The following is a 17,629-nucleotide window of genomic DNA, read 5'->3' as shown; positions in this document are numbered from 1 at the left end:
TAACCACCACAAAAGCCTATGGGGTAGATATGGTCATTATTAATTCCCATACTCTCAATGAGTAGACTGAGACAAAGAGAGATCTTCTGTTACCTTACAGTTAGCTGCCAAGCAGACCTGGGGTTTTTATTTTGACAGATTCATACAAGTCCTTTTAAGTATTATTCTATGTTGTGACCAACACCGTAATAAACTTTAAAATATAAATACTACATAGTTATTTGAGAGGAGAGACCAGACCCAGAAGTTCATCCTGAGCAATGGCACGGTCTCAGATGACGGACCATGGTGAACAGCAGATTCGCAGGTCCACAGACTGTGAGTCCTCAACTCCAGGGAGATGCAAGACCACAGACAAGAGGCAGGCCACAGGAAGAACTGCAGAGAAAAGGGTAATAGAGTAAGTAGAAGCAAGCTTCAGAGCAAGTATACTATTACTCTCAGAGTCCATGAGAACATGACTTGCATAGATATTTTAATTCCAAATTAAAAGTATAAACTATAAATACATAAAAACTTCAGTTTCAGTTAATACACAATATAGGGGACTAGGAAAAAGCTTTGCTTCCATACTTATTACAAGAGAAATCTTTGTGAACTTACGTTAATGTATATATCAAATGGTACAGTAATTTGGATGTAAAATTAAGCAGTTTATTCTTAGTAAAAAATACCCTTTGTGCAAACCACTTAGATATTCCTTTCCTACATAATTCCTTAAAAGAATGAAAGCATATCTGTGCAACTAAACTGCAAATGAATGACAGGATTTACCTACACAGGGATGTGGCACTATAGGGCTGCTGAGCTAGTAGCAGAGTCTAAGGCAAACTTCCCAAGTTTCCCTTGATGAGGGACTCAGCAATAGACAATGACTCATCAGGTTGTGCAATTTGGAATAGGTCCCTGTCACTGATTTTTTTTTTTTTTTTTGCAGTATTAGTTTGAACTCAGGGCCTCACACTGTCTAGGCAGCTGCTTACCACTTAAGCTATGTCCACAGCTTTTTACATTAGTATTTATTAATAGGGTCTCATACTTTTTGCCCAGGGCCATCCTCAGACCAAAATCCTTTTATCTATGCTTCCCTTTGTAGCTGGGCTTATAAGCATATATTGCTATGCTAGACTTATTTGTTGATAAAGGGGTTTTGCTAACTTTTTGCCTAGGTAGGCCTTGAACCACAATCTTCCTGATCTCTGTCTTCCTGAGTCAGTGGGGGTTCACAGGCATGCTTCACTGGAATTTTTAAATTCTTTCCGGGTGATTTTGCTGTGCTAAGCTAAGGCGCCTGCAGGTCTAAGCAGCCATTGTAGCACATCCAAAAATGCACTATAGGAAGGAATATCATACACAAAATAGAGCTTAAAACACATCAGTAGAGACATATAAAAGAGCAAAGAATTATACACTCAACACATATCCTGTGCTCTAGAAAAAATTAAACAGAACATGATATCAACTAAGTGAAAACCACAGATAAAATAGGTTCAAAAGGGAGTCTGAAGAACACAAATGAATGACAAAAGCAAATGAGTGCACATGTAAATAAATGAATAAAAAAAATTTCATAAGAAAGATCTTATATATATTATTCATCGAATAAGAATAGAGAAAACAAAACCACAGCGATTTGAAAGTCAGCCCTGTTTAAATTACCAGGCTTTTCTGTGGAGTTGCACAAGAAAATAATCCAGACATTTTCAAGTAATGCTCTTCCAAAGTATACACAAAATAAATTTTTTATAAATTTATAAACTGATTAAACATTGATTAAAAAAGAAAAAGCAAATGAGTGACATTGAAGCGAGACCTGAAATACTAACAAAGAAGAAAAAGACAAAGATTTAAATCTTAAGATTATGAAGGGAGATGATATGGAGGACCACATCTTGTGCAAGTAAAATGCAGCAGTCTCTTCTTCAAATTGGAAACAGGTGACACAAAAATGTTAATTTCAACTAAGCCTCCTCCAGAACAAAAGGAAGCAAAATTCAATAGAAAACTGAAACCCATAAAAATCACTAATTAATAAATGGAAGGATTCTATGCAAATTTAGTGGAATAAAAACCAAAACAATATAATATGGGTTTTTACAGATTGCACTGTTGAAAACTGGAAAGACTGATAAAACCTAGTGTTGATGGGGTATAAAAAATAGGATTTAAATATAATGTTGGACAAAACTATCATTTTAAAACATATTGCTTTGCAATTAGTCTTTAGGCTTTTATCTATACACTCTCAAAACTAGGGAGGAATGTGTGCAAGTAAGGTCCTTACATTACTTTTTGTTGTTGTAAAAACCAGGAAAAAATCTAAACTTTTGTTTGGTTGATTAAATTATGGGATATTTATAGGACAGAAAAGGCAGGCATTCATTGAAGAATACAGGAGCTCTCCCATGTTGATAGCAAAAGATTGACAGGAAGAATCAGGTGACGTAAAAGGCACTGAATCATAGTTATAAATTCCTGTGTTTATAAAAGATACAACTTGCATTCATAAAAACAGGTTTAACCACCACAATAAACTATTCATAGTGATTGCATCTGAATGTTACTGAGCATTTGGGTGGAAAAAAGATACATTTATTTATTCATTATTTTTTTGACATACTGATAAACTCAGTACTGTTAAACTCATACTGTTAAACTCAGGGCCTTACACTCGCTAGGCAGGTGCTCTATCACGTGAGCTACACTCTCCAGCTCTTTTTGCTTTGGTTATTTTTGAGGTAGGGCCTCTCTTTATGCCCACACCAGCCTGGACTGCTTCCCACTTTTGCTGGGATGGCAGCGCATACTACCACTCCTACAAATGGATTGAAATGGGGGTCTCACGAACTTGCCTTGGCTGGCCTCTACTGCTAATCTCCACTTCCAGAGTAGCTAGGATTATAGCCTTGAGCCACTGTGCCCAGCAATATTTTATTTTACATCCTCCTATTCCATTTGACAATTTAATCATATAACTGCATTTCTTCTTTTTAATGTTAAGAGAAAGAATTTAGAAGCTTTTGATGAAAAACAGTTGGAATTTTAAGTCTTAGCTTTTTATGGAGAAAGATCATTAAGAAATTAGACTATTCAGAGACTTATTCTCTTAAACCTTAACATAGCTAAGATTTAATTCTCAAACATGGGAATGTTCTTAGTTTCAGTTTTATAATTATACAGGAACTAGTATTGAATAATTTCATTTTGGTAAAGAAATATTAATAAAATAAAAAATATATAACCATAACTTAAACCTGAAACAAGAATCATTAAAATGATGTGGACAACATTCATTTTGCTACATTGCTGTGAACGAAATATTTTCTTCTCATGGCTCCTGCAATGAAAATCTACAAGAGTCTTTCTTGAAAAGATATCAAAAGGGACCTGGTATTTTAAACATACTATGAACTACTTCGTTTTTGTTTTTGTGTTAAATTGTTCATTTTTGACACTGGCCTCCAATTTTGGATTCTCCTGCCTCAGCCTTCCTAGTGTGGGGATTACAGGCATGCGTCACCACACCCAGATCTGTGATTATTTTCAAACCTGAACTGTCATAATCAACTAATGCCTTAGGTTTGAGTATAGTACTATTGTTTGCCCATTAGTATGCTTTGTTTCTTAAGGCCCCGATCAATGGTTGTTTCTGACATAGTATTATTCTTTTGCTCTTCACCTTTCTTGCATCTTTATTTGAAAGGCACAGTTAAGCTTACTCTTGATACAGCATATTTTACCTCTTTCCATAAAGATCAAAAAATCATACACAACAAAAGCTGGTTGTACACAGGTAGGTGTGGTGCTGCTTTTTTGTTCTTTCTTTCTTTTTTTAACATTTTTTAATCTTTTAAAAAATGTCCTTTTTCTTTAAAAAAAAAATCTAGCACAATGGGAAAAATAAAAAGAAAACCAGGGCAACTTTAGTCCCTCCCCCAATCTGCTTATCCAGGCTAAGCTGGTGTTGGCTCAGAGTGACAGATCTCAAAGTATGACACTAGTAGGCTGAGAGCTTTGAGGTTTCTTCTGACCTTCGCCCATGGCCCTGTCTCTCGCCCCTCTTTCCCTCCTAAAAACAGTGAAGGACTTTCTCTGAGGTTGCCACTGCTCCAAGAGTCCTAAAGTCCTGTCCCCTTCCTGGTATTCATTAGATAGAGCCGATGAACTCACAGGAAGAGGGACAGAAGGTCTGTCACCTACTCAGAAAGACTTTGCCACAAGCAGCCATGATTCTTGTGAGGGCTGTTATCCCAGAGGATTTAATTGCATAGTAAGTCAGCCTTGTCATTATGCTCTGATAACCTGTTACCACCCTCTCCCAGAAGACTCAAGATCCTATTCCTTTTTGTGGCTCTGAATACTGTTTAGGCCTGAACCATCTGGCCATTCTCGGAGTCTCATAGTTTTTGTGGCTCCCACGCACATGCATGTGAATAAATCACGTCTTTTCTCCTGTTCATCTTTTTATTGTCGGTTTACTTCAGCATATTCAACTCCAAAGCACTCAGAGAGTGATAGGGACTCTATGACAGGGACATGTCCTCTGCCCTTACACATGTTTCCCTTTGCCCCTTCTTTCATGGATGAAGGAAAAGAACCCAGAGGGCCTGGGAGCATCTAGAACCAGCAGAAGAAGGGAGCAGTTGGGAGCTTGAGGAGGGAGCAGAGGTGGGTCTCAGCAGGAAGGGGTCAGCTAGCCTTATGTTTGCATACAGTGCCAGGGTAGGGAGCTGTGGCTTGTGCTCCTAGGGGCATAGGAAACACACTGTCACTGATGAGTGTGAAATAGGGAAAAGCTGGAGGCCAGGATTTCTTGAGGCTTTGCTCCCTTCTGACCTGGCCTTCCAGCTGCCTCTCTCGACTTCTGCTTGACTCTTCTGTTATATGAGCAGATAGTCACCTATTCAGGCTCCAGGGGAAAAGGGAGCCAGAATTTGAAGTTGGAGCAAAGCTAGGAAGTGGCATACAAGCCGGTCTACAGACCCAGTAGGCAGCTATCATAAAAACTACTGGATTTAGTCAACCCTAAACTACACTGTGTCTAGTTGCAAACATTCATTTTTCACCATGCCTCTGTTCCCCTTTCATCTCTTCACCCTCTTTGTCCTAGACCTCTACTAATCCAACTTCTTGCCATTGCAAGCGTGTCACTGTCATGCTTATTCTTGTTGTCCTAGGAGAGGTAGACAAGATACAGTAAGAGAAGGCCAGTGCCAGCACCCAGAGAAGGTGGCTGCAGCTTACAGGCAGTGGAGCGAGGGACAGGACAAGAATCTGTGGCTGGGACAGCTGGTGGCCTCAGAGCTGCTGTCAGATGATGGAATTCAGCTCAAGTGTGGTGACCTGCTCAGCCCTCTCCATGGCTCCCAAGAACTGTTGCTGGTGCTCTTGGGAAAAGTAGGGCAGAAACTAGGCACGAATTCCATTCAGCCTCCTGGCAATTTCAACCTGCTGTGTAGCTCAGGGTTCAATCTATAGGATATCTCATAGTATGACACATAGTGATGGTGCATCTTCAACTTGTAACTTGCCAGTTTGTTATGTTTGAGCTTCAGGCTATGGTAGTGTGCTTATAAAAGAAGAAATTTATCTTTGTTGCAGTCACAGAAGTCCAAGATGGTAGATTTGAGTTGCTGAAGTAAGTGCAGCAAGCCAAAAGACTCTTTTGTGAAAACACAATGTCACTTGTGGAGCAGGGTATAGGCTGCACCCTCATTGGACACCCCATCTCGGGTTGTTGGGGCACCAGGAAGCTGTGCCCTTCATCCCAGAGCACAGGTGAGCCACCATCCTCCAGTGACCGCTCAACGATCCCTGTTAGCATAATCGTGAAGCAATAAGATCCTACAAATAAAGATTTCAGATAATTCTATAGGACAGTGAGCAAGTGAAATAAATGACTAAGAAGCAAGTTAATTATTCTAAATAACGTATCTATCCTCTCTTCCCGCATGGAGAATTAACTGTAAAGCAAAGGCAGCTGGTTGCCAATTACTTTCAGTTTTATTCTTAAGGCAAATTAGGAAAGACCCATATGTGCTTAGACTCATTAATTATCAAGGAAAGAAAGTTGCTTACTTTTTTAAAATCCTTTTTAGATTCAATTCCTCTAACCTTCTTATGATTTCAACTCCCAATAAGAATCAGATTACAAAGCCAATGCCCAAGTCAATTCTGTTTTGATGCAGAACAATTTCACCTACTGCAAATAATCACTGTCCTTTTATAATTCTGATGTCTTTAACCCTAGTGAACAATTTAAAAACACATAGCCACTATAGTGTGCTTTGTCAGTTGAAAATCTAGAAAAAGCCCAGAACTGGTCTCCGAAAGGAGTATGTTTATTCTGTTTAGTTCCTATTAGTAATCCTAATGGTTTGGGGTCTCTAGCTGTTTGATCTGGCCTCCTTTGTGACTACCGATGGGTGACCCTCCTTGCATGGAATCCAGCGACTACTTTAAGGCACCAGCCTGTCAGCTCTTGTTTGAAAGAGGTAGCTCATTGCCTTGATTTATCTAATAAAATTAGGTAAGTTTTCTCCAAAACACACAATAAACATGTTTAGCTAGAGTATTAAAGCTCAACTGAACCAGCTATGATTTTGTTTTAATTTTCAGATGAGTGTGGGTACCAAATGTAAAAGTAGTGATTTGTCATTCAGCCACAAGGGGTTGATGCAGCCAATTAGGACTCAACAGGCAGGACCTTGCTTAGATTTTCTCTTTGATCATGATATTGGTGGACATCATCACACTTCTCCAAGTGTAATGTTCTCCTGAAGACATATTATAGACATTGTTATGTTCCAGACACTACTTTTAAATATTTTAAAGTACTCTCTTATTCTCATTATTTAAGCATGAAGAAACCTACATGATTAGTTAGTAACTTACTCAAGGTCCCATAGCCAGCAAATGGCAGAGCGAGGATTCGAACACAGAATCCAGATTCATAATGACTTTGCTATAGGGCACTGTTTTAAAGACAAAGCAGGGTATCTCAACTTCAGCATTACTGACCATCTGGGCTAGATTATTTCGTGTTGTGGTGGACTATTCTATACATTGTAGTACCTCCTCCAACTGTTAGGTCCTTGTAGCAGAAACCAAAAATGTCTTTACACATTTCCAAATATTCCTGGAGGATTCAAATCATCTCTTGTTGACAAATCATCCTTTATTCTGTTATTGAAATAAGAGTGACTAAAAAAAGGAAATGATAATAGAACAATACAAAATTGTTAAAATTAATACAATTATGCCTTCCTACTTTTAAAGATAGACTTATCTAGAAATATCTTTATATAGTTCTGTATTTGGTTTTTACTTTGTCTCTCATTCTCAACTTTTTGTCTAAATTCTTGTCTGGCATAGGCAGCTACAAAAATGACCTTTCTACTTTTCACCTTAAGACACAAGTATTTGAGAAATTATTATCTTCTCAACATAGTCAGATACTACAGATGAACAGGAAAATAATGAGTCATAGGATTCCAGCCTGACTGAAGAGTACCTACAGTGGAACTGGGATCAGTGAAGCAGCCAGAATACATGAAATGTTAAAGGATCAAACACAGAACGCGTGTTCCATAGGAATTAAGAACAAAAGTGCCAGTGCAAAAGGTAGTGAACAGAGCAGACTTAATTGAGAAGGTCAGTCGTAGAATTTGAAGAAGAGAAGAAAAGTTAAAATGGAAACAAACAGGAATTCAGGAGGAGGCTTATGTTGTATAGTAAACACGGTGAAGTCCCCAGCCTGGCCAGAATGTGATGCACAACAAAAGAAGACAGAAATGAGCCACTGATGGTTGGTGAACATGACCTTGAAGTAATACAGTGATGTTTCAGGAATGTTAATGAGAAGAGAGAATGAGGGATTTGAGGGGGCTTGTACAGAGTTAAGGAAATTCTTAAATAATAGACTTATGTGGTAATAAAATAGAGACCAAGGTGATGGCTATGGAATGGAAGGGAAGGCTGACTGACAGATGTGACTTCAAACTGAAAAATTGGCAGAAATTGATTGCTAGACATTGAAAATAGTAACACATGTGGTAGACAGTGCCAAAGAGAGCACCCAATAATTCCTTTCTCTTGGGAGTCTCAGTCTTAATGTGGTCTCCTCTCCTTACAATGTAAGCTTATGTTTTGTTTTGTTTTTTCCTCGAGACAAGATCTGCAATTCTCCTGCCTCAGCCTCCTGACTGCTGGAATTACAGGCAGATACCATCAATGCCCACTATGATTCATTTCTAACGAGTAGAATACAAAGAAAGCAATGGTATGTCACTTCTGATTATGTTAGATTAGCTCATTCTGGAGATTTATGTACAACATGGTGACTACAGTTAATAGTAATGTATTATGTACTCTTATATTGCTAACAGAATAATCTTTTTTTGTGGTACTGGAGATTAAATACAGAGTTTCCTACGTGCCAAGCATGCTTTCTACTACTAAGCTACATCCCTAGCCCTAAAACAGTCATCTTAAAGGTTTTACACACACACACACACACACACACACACACACACACACACACACACACATACTTTGTGAGGTGATTTGCATGTTAATTAGCTTGGTTGTGGTAATCATTCCAAAATGTATACATATATCAGAATATTGTATACCATAAATTTGCACTTATTGATTAGCCTCAATAAGTCTGGGATTAAAAGGAAATATAAATCATGACACATATATGGAAACCAGAGAAGAAACAGAATGTAAGTTACCAGATGGCAGGAATTTGCCTTGTTCTCTGCCATAATCCCGGGGCTTGTCACATGTTAGATAAATAGTGAGTGAGGTGAGTATAGTTAATGGTGGAGACGGAATTGGATTCTAATGCCCAGACTCTTTAAATATAAAGACAAGGTAAATATGCTTATTTTCCATCCCACATAATTACATGTTAATTAGCCTACTCTAGATTTGTGAATTTACTGACCACATCTTGCTGAGAAATCCTGCTATTCACATTGTATTCTCCAGTCCAATGCCAGAAATCAGAACTGTCAGTGTTCATTAGTTAGTGAAACAGGAGCAGTGGGATGCATTTTAATTTTAAGTGTGAACCTGGCTGGATCATGATGCTAAGGTATTCAATCAAATGTTATTCTGGATGGTTCTGTGAGAGTATTTTTAGATGAGATAAACATCTAAATGTGTGGACTTTGAGTACAACAGATTGATCTCAACAATGGGAGTGGCCTTCATCCAATCATTCAAAGGCCTAAATGAAACAAAGACTGATCTCTTCAGACAAGAAGGGATTCTGCCATCACACACCTTTTAGGCATGAACATTCCTTCAGCCTGCTGGCTCACCTTGCAGATCTTGGGCTTGTCAGTCTCCAAGGTCCTGAAAGTCAACTCCTTAAAATTTCTCTCTCTCTCTCCCCCCACCCTCCTCTCTCTCACTTCTCTTTTTCTCTCTCTCTCCTCTCTCTCTCTCTCACATATATTACCCAACACACATATGTATATGTGTATCCCAATTGCTTCTGTTTTTCTGGTAAAACTTAATACAATGTGTGTGTGTGTGTGTGTGTGTGTGTGTGTGCATATGTGTGTGCACACATGCCTGTGTATATCTAGAAAGAGAATTTTTTTATTGAAAGAGGTCTCACTATGAGGTCCACGCTGTCTTGAACTCTCAATCTTCCTGCCTCAGCCTCCCAAGTGCTGAGATTTTAGGCATGTACTACCACACCCAGAAGGAAAGAGAAAGAGATCTATTTTAAGGAATTAACTCAAGAGATTGTAGAGGATAGCAAATCCTCACTCCTCACAGTAGGCAACTAGTTGTACCTGCCTCACAGTTCTATATGCTGCCCACATGTGTGCCACATGGGCCACTTATTTCTTCAAGTCAGCAAAGAGTTTCTAAGATGAGTCAGCTTGCTAGCCAGAACCTTACCTAACCAGTCCATCATTTTTGTCTTATCCCATTGGACATAAGCAGCCACATTTCCTATCTAAGCTCAAGAAGAAAAGGTTATACAAGAATGTAAATACAAGATAATGGGGACCATGCTAGCTTTTGGCATTACTATGAAGGATCAGAAAAATCATGAGCAGAGAGACAACTTAATGAAAACTTGGCAACATTAGATAAAGAAGTTATACAAGCAAACAAACACAAAAATTGAAGCAGTAAAGAAAAGTGTTGATGCTGCAAAAATAAAACCAGAGATGTGAAAAATAAACTTAAAATTGCCAAGAATGCATATGAAATGACTTAAAAGATGAAAGCAAATGAGAACATGATAAATGCTGTACAGAGAAGACAGCTAATGTGAGACAAAACTGTCTTTCCCTAATAAAGCCAAGAGCAAGTGGAGCAGAAGTAGTAAGCAAACTTTGTGTATTTATTATATACAGCATGTTTGTTACATAACATACATATATTTGTATATACCTATATATAAATATCTATATTTATAGACTTATATGTTATATATCTATAAAATACATATGTAATGTGTATACTTTATACATTACAATATAATTTTCCATATATGATGATACACTATAAAATGGCATGGACCATTACATGCAAAAAAGTGTAAAGACAGACATACATTCTGATAAAAACTTGCATGATAATGATAAAATAGTACCCTAAGAAAGGAGGGCAGATAAAAAGGAATTTATTTTAGTGAGTTAATGAAGCTGGTCTCAAATTCCTCTTGCTATAGCAGTAAATGGCAAGGTATGAGAGAATATTTTTATAGAAATTTAGAGGAGAAAGATTGGTAATCTAATAAGTTCATATCTAGCTGTCTTCTGTGTAAAGATTGAAGATGAAGATATATAAGAACTAAGAAATCTAACATTAATACATCCCCTAAAATATAAATTCAACAATTTAAGAGCAGAAACTATATGAAACAAGGGCAAGCTGTTGTACAAAAAGGGTAGTTATTAAGCACTAAATCTAGAAAATATATGTTGATTCAAATAATTATAACAAGTAATAAAGCAAATAGTAAATACTACATTTTTAAATAAGGTGCAAGATTTGAGAAATAATGTTAATTTTGACCAAAACTACAGATTAAATTTACAGAACCCAAGAAATCATACCTACAAATCCATTGTCACATGGAAGGGAATATAAAACTGCCAAAAGATTCATGTTTCAAACAAGATGAAGGAACTAAGCATTGGTCGGACAATTTTCTCAGTAGACAGATTATCAAATTGACTCAAGTACAAAGAATTTTAATATCAGCAGTCTTGAAAGTAATTAAAAAGAAAACTTTCAGCAAGATCTGAGAACATTCTATCAAAAGATAAAACATAAATTCACCAAGTCAACTATGTTTTTGAATGTATTCACAATGTTCTCAATCTATCACAATGAATTTCAGAATGTTTTCATTACCTTCAAAACAAACTTTGTACTCATTTAGCAGTTGATCCCCATTCACCCCACCCCAGCACCTGACAACTGCTACTCTACTTATTGTCTTTATAGATTTGTCCATTCTAGACATTTCATATAAATGGAATTATATAGTGTGTTACCTCCAAAATAACTAGAGAAAAATGGGCTGGAGGTGTGGTTCAAGTGGTAGAGCATCTGATTTGTAGGTGTGAGCCCTGAATTCAAACTCCAGTCACACACACACACACACACACACACACACACACAGATTTTTTTTCATGAACTTAAAGACTCAAAGATGTTTAAAATTATATGTACACTTTATAAGAATTTATTTAAAATCTCAGTATTGTTGGAGTGGAGTGGGAAAGACTTGACAAGTGTATTCACCAAGTGTATTTACCAGGACAAAAAACACAATCAAAGAAGAAGAAGCAGGAGGAGGAGAAAGAAAAATATTTCTATTAGCTATCATGATCTATTATTAACAATAATTAAAATAGTGTGGAATTAACACAAGACTAGAACAAGATTGAGATGCCTGTCATAGTCTAACTCAGACACCCTGTGGACTTTTTTTTTTCATTTTTCTTTTATTATTCATATGTGCATACAAGGCTTGGGTCATTTCTCCCCCCTGCCCCCACCCCCTCCCTTACCACCCACTCCGCCCCCTCCCTCTCCCCCCCTCAATACCCAGCAGAAACTATTTTGCCCTTATTTCTAATTTTGTTGTAGAGAGAGTATAAGCAATAATAGGAAGGAACAAGGGTTTTTGCTGGTTGAGATAAGGATAGCTATACAGGACATTGACTCACATTGATTTCCTGTGTGTGTGGGTGTTACCTTCTAGGTTAATTCTTTTTGATCTAACCTTTTCTCTAGTACCTGTTCCCCTTTTCCTATTGGCCTCAGTTGCTTTAAGGTATCTGCTTTAGTTTCTCTGCATTAAGGGCAACAAATGCTAGCTAGTTTTTTAGGTGTCTTATCTATCCTCACCCCTCCCTTGTGTGCTCTCGCTTTTATCATGTGCTCATAGTCCAATCCCTTTGTTGTGTTTGCCCTTGATCTAATGTCCACATATGAGGGAGAACATACGATTTTTGGTCTTTTGGGCCAGGCTAACCTCACTCAGAATGATGTTCTCCAATTCCATCCATTTACCAGCGAATGATAACATTTCGTTCTTCTTCATGGCTGCATAGAATTCCATTGTGTATAGATACACCCTGTGGACTCTTGATTTGCCATACTGGAAAGGAGGAAGGGCAGTCCTTTGAATAAGTAATGCTATGGCAATTGAATAAAAAATGAAATTGGGCCCTTCATACAAAAGCAATCTCAGATGGATTGTGTACTTAAATAGGCTATATAAATAATCAAGCTGTTAAATAAAAATAACATAGAAGATTATCTTTATAATCTCATGGTAGGGAAACCTTTTTTACAAGGTACCAAAGTCACTAACCTTAAAAGGAAAAAATTAATTTACCATACATAAATTTACCAGCATAAGGACAAAGCACAAAGATAAAGAGAAGATATTTGCCACAAACAAAACTGATAAAGGACTCATCCATAAACAACTCCAACAAATCAATAAGAAAACGCTGGTGACCCAATAGAAAAATGAGGCAATTGAACAGTCATTTCACAAATGAGGAAATCTCAATTGCCACTAAATATTTGAAGACATATTGGCAGCATTAAGCAATTGGACTAGATAAGCAAGAAGTGGTAAGTACATTGGAAGATTTGGTATCAATATGTATGCACTATGGAGCACCTAGTGGTGAAGATTTTAGTTGTTTGGTGGTCGGAGATATGTTAGGATATCCATGTAAATAAAGAATACATTAATACCTTGAAGTTTTCACCACTAATAAGGAAACAATGCCTGGCAGACTTCTCTAGGTTCTAAGAACAGCTCACTTTATACCAACACTATTCTAACCCGTACACTGGTTGCTTAAAAATTTAAAAACCTGCCAGCTTTATGTGGTGAATAGAGCAGGAAAGAGTTCTGTGGCAGGTTCAGGCTCTAGTAAAAATGGTCCTACTAGTAGGAACATACAAACCTGGCAGACATATATTAATATTCCCTCCTTTTTTTCCCCCTTTATTGCTGTGCTGGGTGGGGGTACATTGTGGCATTTAGAAAGGTTCTTACAATGTATCAGCTATATCATACTTGTATTCACTCCCTCCACCTCTCCTCTTAGTTACCTCTCCCCCAATTCATGGAATAGTTACAACACATTTTTGCATTTACATGCATGTGTACACATTTTTGCATTTACATGCATGTGTACACATTTTTGCACTGTATTCACCCTCCTACCTCCTACTCCCTTTCCCCACCATCCCTTCCTCTCCCACAGGTGCCAACCTTCCATCCTGGGCAGGACCTGTTCTGCCCTCCTGTTCTCTGAGTTTGCAGAAGAGAAAAGATAAAAAGAAAAACATGATGTTTTTGTTTGTTTCAGATAAAGGTAGCTACACAGGGAGCTTCCTTGTGGTATTTCTATGTATGTATGTGTTTACCACAAATCCGTCTATCTTCTCTAATTATCTTCATTCTACTTTAGTCCCTTTCTTATGGTGGTTTCAGCCGGTTTAAGATTTCTATATTCATCCTTGTATGGAGACTATATCAAACATATTCAACTTCTTAGTTTCCTACTCCTCTTATGTGTGACCTCCCCTTAGTGTCACCAGTGTTTCATAATATTGCTGCATTTGTTTTAGGTCTATATTCCACATATGAGAGAGAACATGTGGCTTGTGGCCTTCTGAGCCTGGCTAACGTCACTTAAGAAGATGTTCTCCGGTTCCATCCATTTACCTGCGAATGACAAAATTTCATTCTTTTTTGTGTCTGAGTGAAATTCCATTGTGTATAGATACCACATTTTCTTTATCAATTCATCAGTAGTGGGGCATCTTGGCTGTTTCCATAGCTTCGCTATTGTGAATAGTGCAGCACTATCCATAATAATCCCTCCTTATCTGCTGTTTTGCTTCCAGCAAAATTAATTCCAATTACCCATAGTCAATTAAAGCCTGAAAATATTAAATGAGAAATTGCAGAAATAAACAATTTATAAGTTTTAAATTGTATGCCATTCTTAGTTGCGTGATGGAATCTCTCACTGTCCTGTTCTATCCTGCCTGGACAGTGAATCATCCCGTGTTTTAGCATATGTGTGCTGTACTGTATGTATACATAGGAAAAAAATACAGTATGTATAGGATTCAGTGCTGAGGATTCAGGCATCTACTGGGAGCCTTGGAAAATATTCCCAGCAGATAAGATGGAACTAATATACGGCTGTCACTGGCCCCTTTAGGCTCCTTAGGTTAAGAGACCATGAGGTAAGGAAAGGGATTCTTGTGGTTTGTTTCAGGTTTTCCACAACCAAAACTTGTGCTGAAGCTTTGTCCCAGTGTGGCGTTATTGAATGGTGGTCAGGTTTTTAAGATGCGGGGCCTTGTGGGAGGTGATTAGACCATGACTGCCCTAGTGAATGGATTAATCAATTTCCTTGGTATCCTATAACCTTTGTATTGTAACAAATTTGCAACTTTAGTAAGAAACAAAATAGTTTGTCATTTCACTAGATTATATATTCCTAGAAGAGAAATGGAATGTTTTATTTGCTTTTATGCTTGTACCATCTAGCTCAAACTACTCATATTTCTTAATATTTTTATAAACTTGTAGTTTTAAATCTAACAGTTATTACATTAATACTTTAAAGTTAGCTTAAAAATGTTAGGTGATATAAAAGGCCCAAGCACATATAGCTCCGAAAAGATTCAAAGATACTCTATCAACTAACCACAAAAATGAAGCTTTCAAAAGATAAATTTTTCTTTTTCTAAATCACATCACAATAATACCTTTTTGTATTTTTTATTTAAAAGTGAAGATGCTTTTTGACATGTTTATTACCAATAATTCTTAGAAAGGAAAATTTTTCTTATCTTGTATTATTCGTTTATTCATCCATTTTTATTCCACCAATGTAAACACACGTGATTTTTAAATTCTTTCACTATCTGAAAATGGTAGATAAAGATAATGAATGTTAATAGAAAAGACTCCTAAAATACACAGCAGCTCATTAGGGCTTCTTTGTAACCTTACCAACCATTGATAACACTCTTAATGACCTCATACTTTCCACAAATAATTCTGAAGTAGGACAAATGCTTCTGATGTGTGAAAGGTCATGTGTCTTCAAGGTGTTGGGAGGAAAGTTTCTTACAGAAGACATTTTTTCAAAAGTTTCTAAAGAGCTCCTATTTTTGCTTGAGCCATTGAGGCGGTACTTAGATATTGACTTCTTGGATTTTCACCTTTGAAGGGAACAATGGTTTTGCTAAAACTATTTATCTTGCTCCAATTCTTTTTCTCACTTGCAGTAAGATTTACTGGAAAAAACACTGGATCAAGAGTCAGAGGCCCTGGGATATAATTTTGTGGGAACCTAAACTCGAGTTTTCTCATCAACAAAATGTCAAGTGTAATAGCTGCCTTACCTGTATAAGGATTGTGCAAGGCGTTAATTCAGATAAAGTATGAAAAAGCATTTTTAAACTACAAAGTGTTAAATGTACAGGGGCATTGCTATTTTTAAAAACTATTAAATCATGATGTTTTCTTTCTGCTAGACTAAAAGTATTGAAGCATTGTTTTGTTTTTCTGCTAGGAGATGTTATATCAGTTTTTCTAGTCAGAGAAAATATTTTAAAGGATGAAATTTTAAAGTGAAAGCAGAGGTAACTCTGCTGCACAATATGGGTTATGGTATGTTCAATAAATTGTTTATCATTTTAATGTTCATTGAGCCCTTGCAAGTTCCTATCATTTCACTGTGCTCAATTAAAAATAAATTTTTGTCACATTTAAAAAATCCTTTCTTCTAGCTACCTTGAAATATGCAACAAGTTATTGATAACTATGGCCACCCTACTGTACTGTAGAACACTAGATTTTATTTCCTTATCTAATAATTTTTATACCCAATAATCCATCTCTCTATGTCCCCCATCATTCCACTTCTCAAACTCTGGCACTATTCTACTCTCCACTCCTAGATCAACTTATTTGGCTTCCACATATGACTGAGAACATGTACTATTTGTCATTCTGTGCCTGGCTATTTCAGGAGAAATGTATTTCTCCTGAAAAAAAAATTTATTTCAGCTAGGATTTTAAATTATCTACAGTTCACAGAGATCTGAACTAAAGCCTATGGGTTGCTGAAGAATAAATAACAACGTACTGGGTGCAATGGACAGTGATAAGAAGAGCTACTTCTTTTTAAAATGTTTTTATTAGTATATGATAGTTGTACAGGGGATTTCACTGTAACATTGACATATATACATATATTATACCCTGGTTTGGTTCATCCCCTCCATTATTCTCCCTCTTCCCCTACTTCCCTTCTCAAAATGACTTTCACAGGTTTCAATGTTCCATATTGATACCTAAATAGAAAGTATATAGAAAATATTCCTTTACCGTCTTCATTTACCCTCTCCCTCCCACACAAGTACCCTCCCCTCAATACGACCTGTGTTACATTCCTGTCCTCCATTGTTTAAGTGTCTGTCCATTGTCCAATGGGGTTTTTCCTTGGAATTTTACCTGTAAATATATTGTACTTTAGTCAGTCTAACCCCCTCAGGGAGGAGACAGCCATCTACAAACCACAGTGAGAGCCTCAGAAGAGATCAACCCCTCGAACAGCACGATCTTGGACTGCAGCCTCCTGAACTGTGGACAGGAAGCTGTCTTGTGTAAACCACTCAATCTGAGATTTGTGCTGGGGCAGTCCTAGCTAGCTAAGACAAGCTTCAAACAGGTGTTCCATCAAGAAGTGCTCTTGTGTTAGAAAAGAGAAGATTGCAACCTGAGGGGCTTGAAAGGAAGCTCAAGTAAGAGGCAGGCCTTTGAGTAGACCTTGAAGAGTGAGCCAGACTTGCAGAGACAGGAATGGAAAGATGGGCTAGGAAGGGAAGGATTGATCACAAAACCTGGAAGAGTCCAGAAGTACTGGGCTTGAGGGTTAAAGGCTGATAGAGGCCTACATGCCTTTCTCAAAAACACTTCAACACATAGCTACATACTTTCTCTTTTCCTACGGTCATCATATCATTCTCCACAGCACAGTGCACTCACGTCCTTGCCCTTCTCAGGGACTGACATAAAATGGTCCAT

The 17,629-nt window shown here is 37.4% G+C and overlaps 1 pseudogene; it reads right to left on the bottom strand.

Annotated features, from left to right (window-relative positions):
• Positions 1-5,092: 5,092 nt before the first annotated feature.
• On the bottom strand, positions 5,093-17,629 carry LOC141416280 (TLE family member 5 pseudogene; annotated as a pseudogene).

The sequence above is a fragment of the Castor canadensis genome, chromosome 14 (genome assembly GCF_047511655.1).
Source record: "Castor canadensis chromosome 14, mCasCan1.hap1v2, whole genome shotgun sequence".
In the NCBI taxonomy this organism is placed as follows: domain Eukaryota; kingdom Metazoa; phylum Chordata; class Mammalia; order Rodentia; family Castoridae; genus Castor; species Castor canadensis.
The sequence above is the reverse complement of the archived record's forward strand: the minus strand, read 5'-3'. Positions and strand labels throughout refer to the sequence as shown.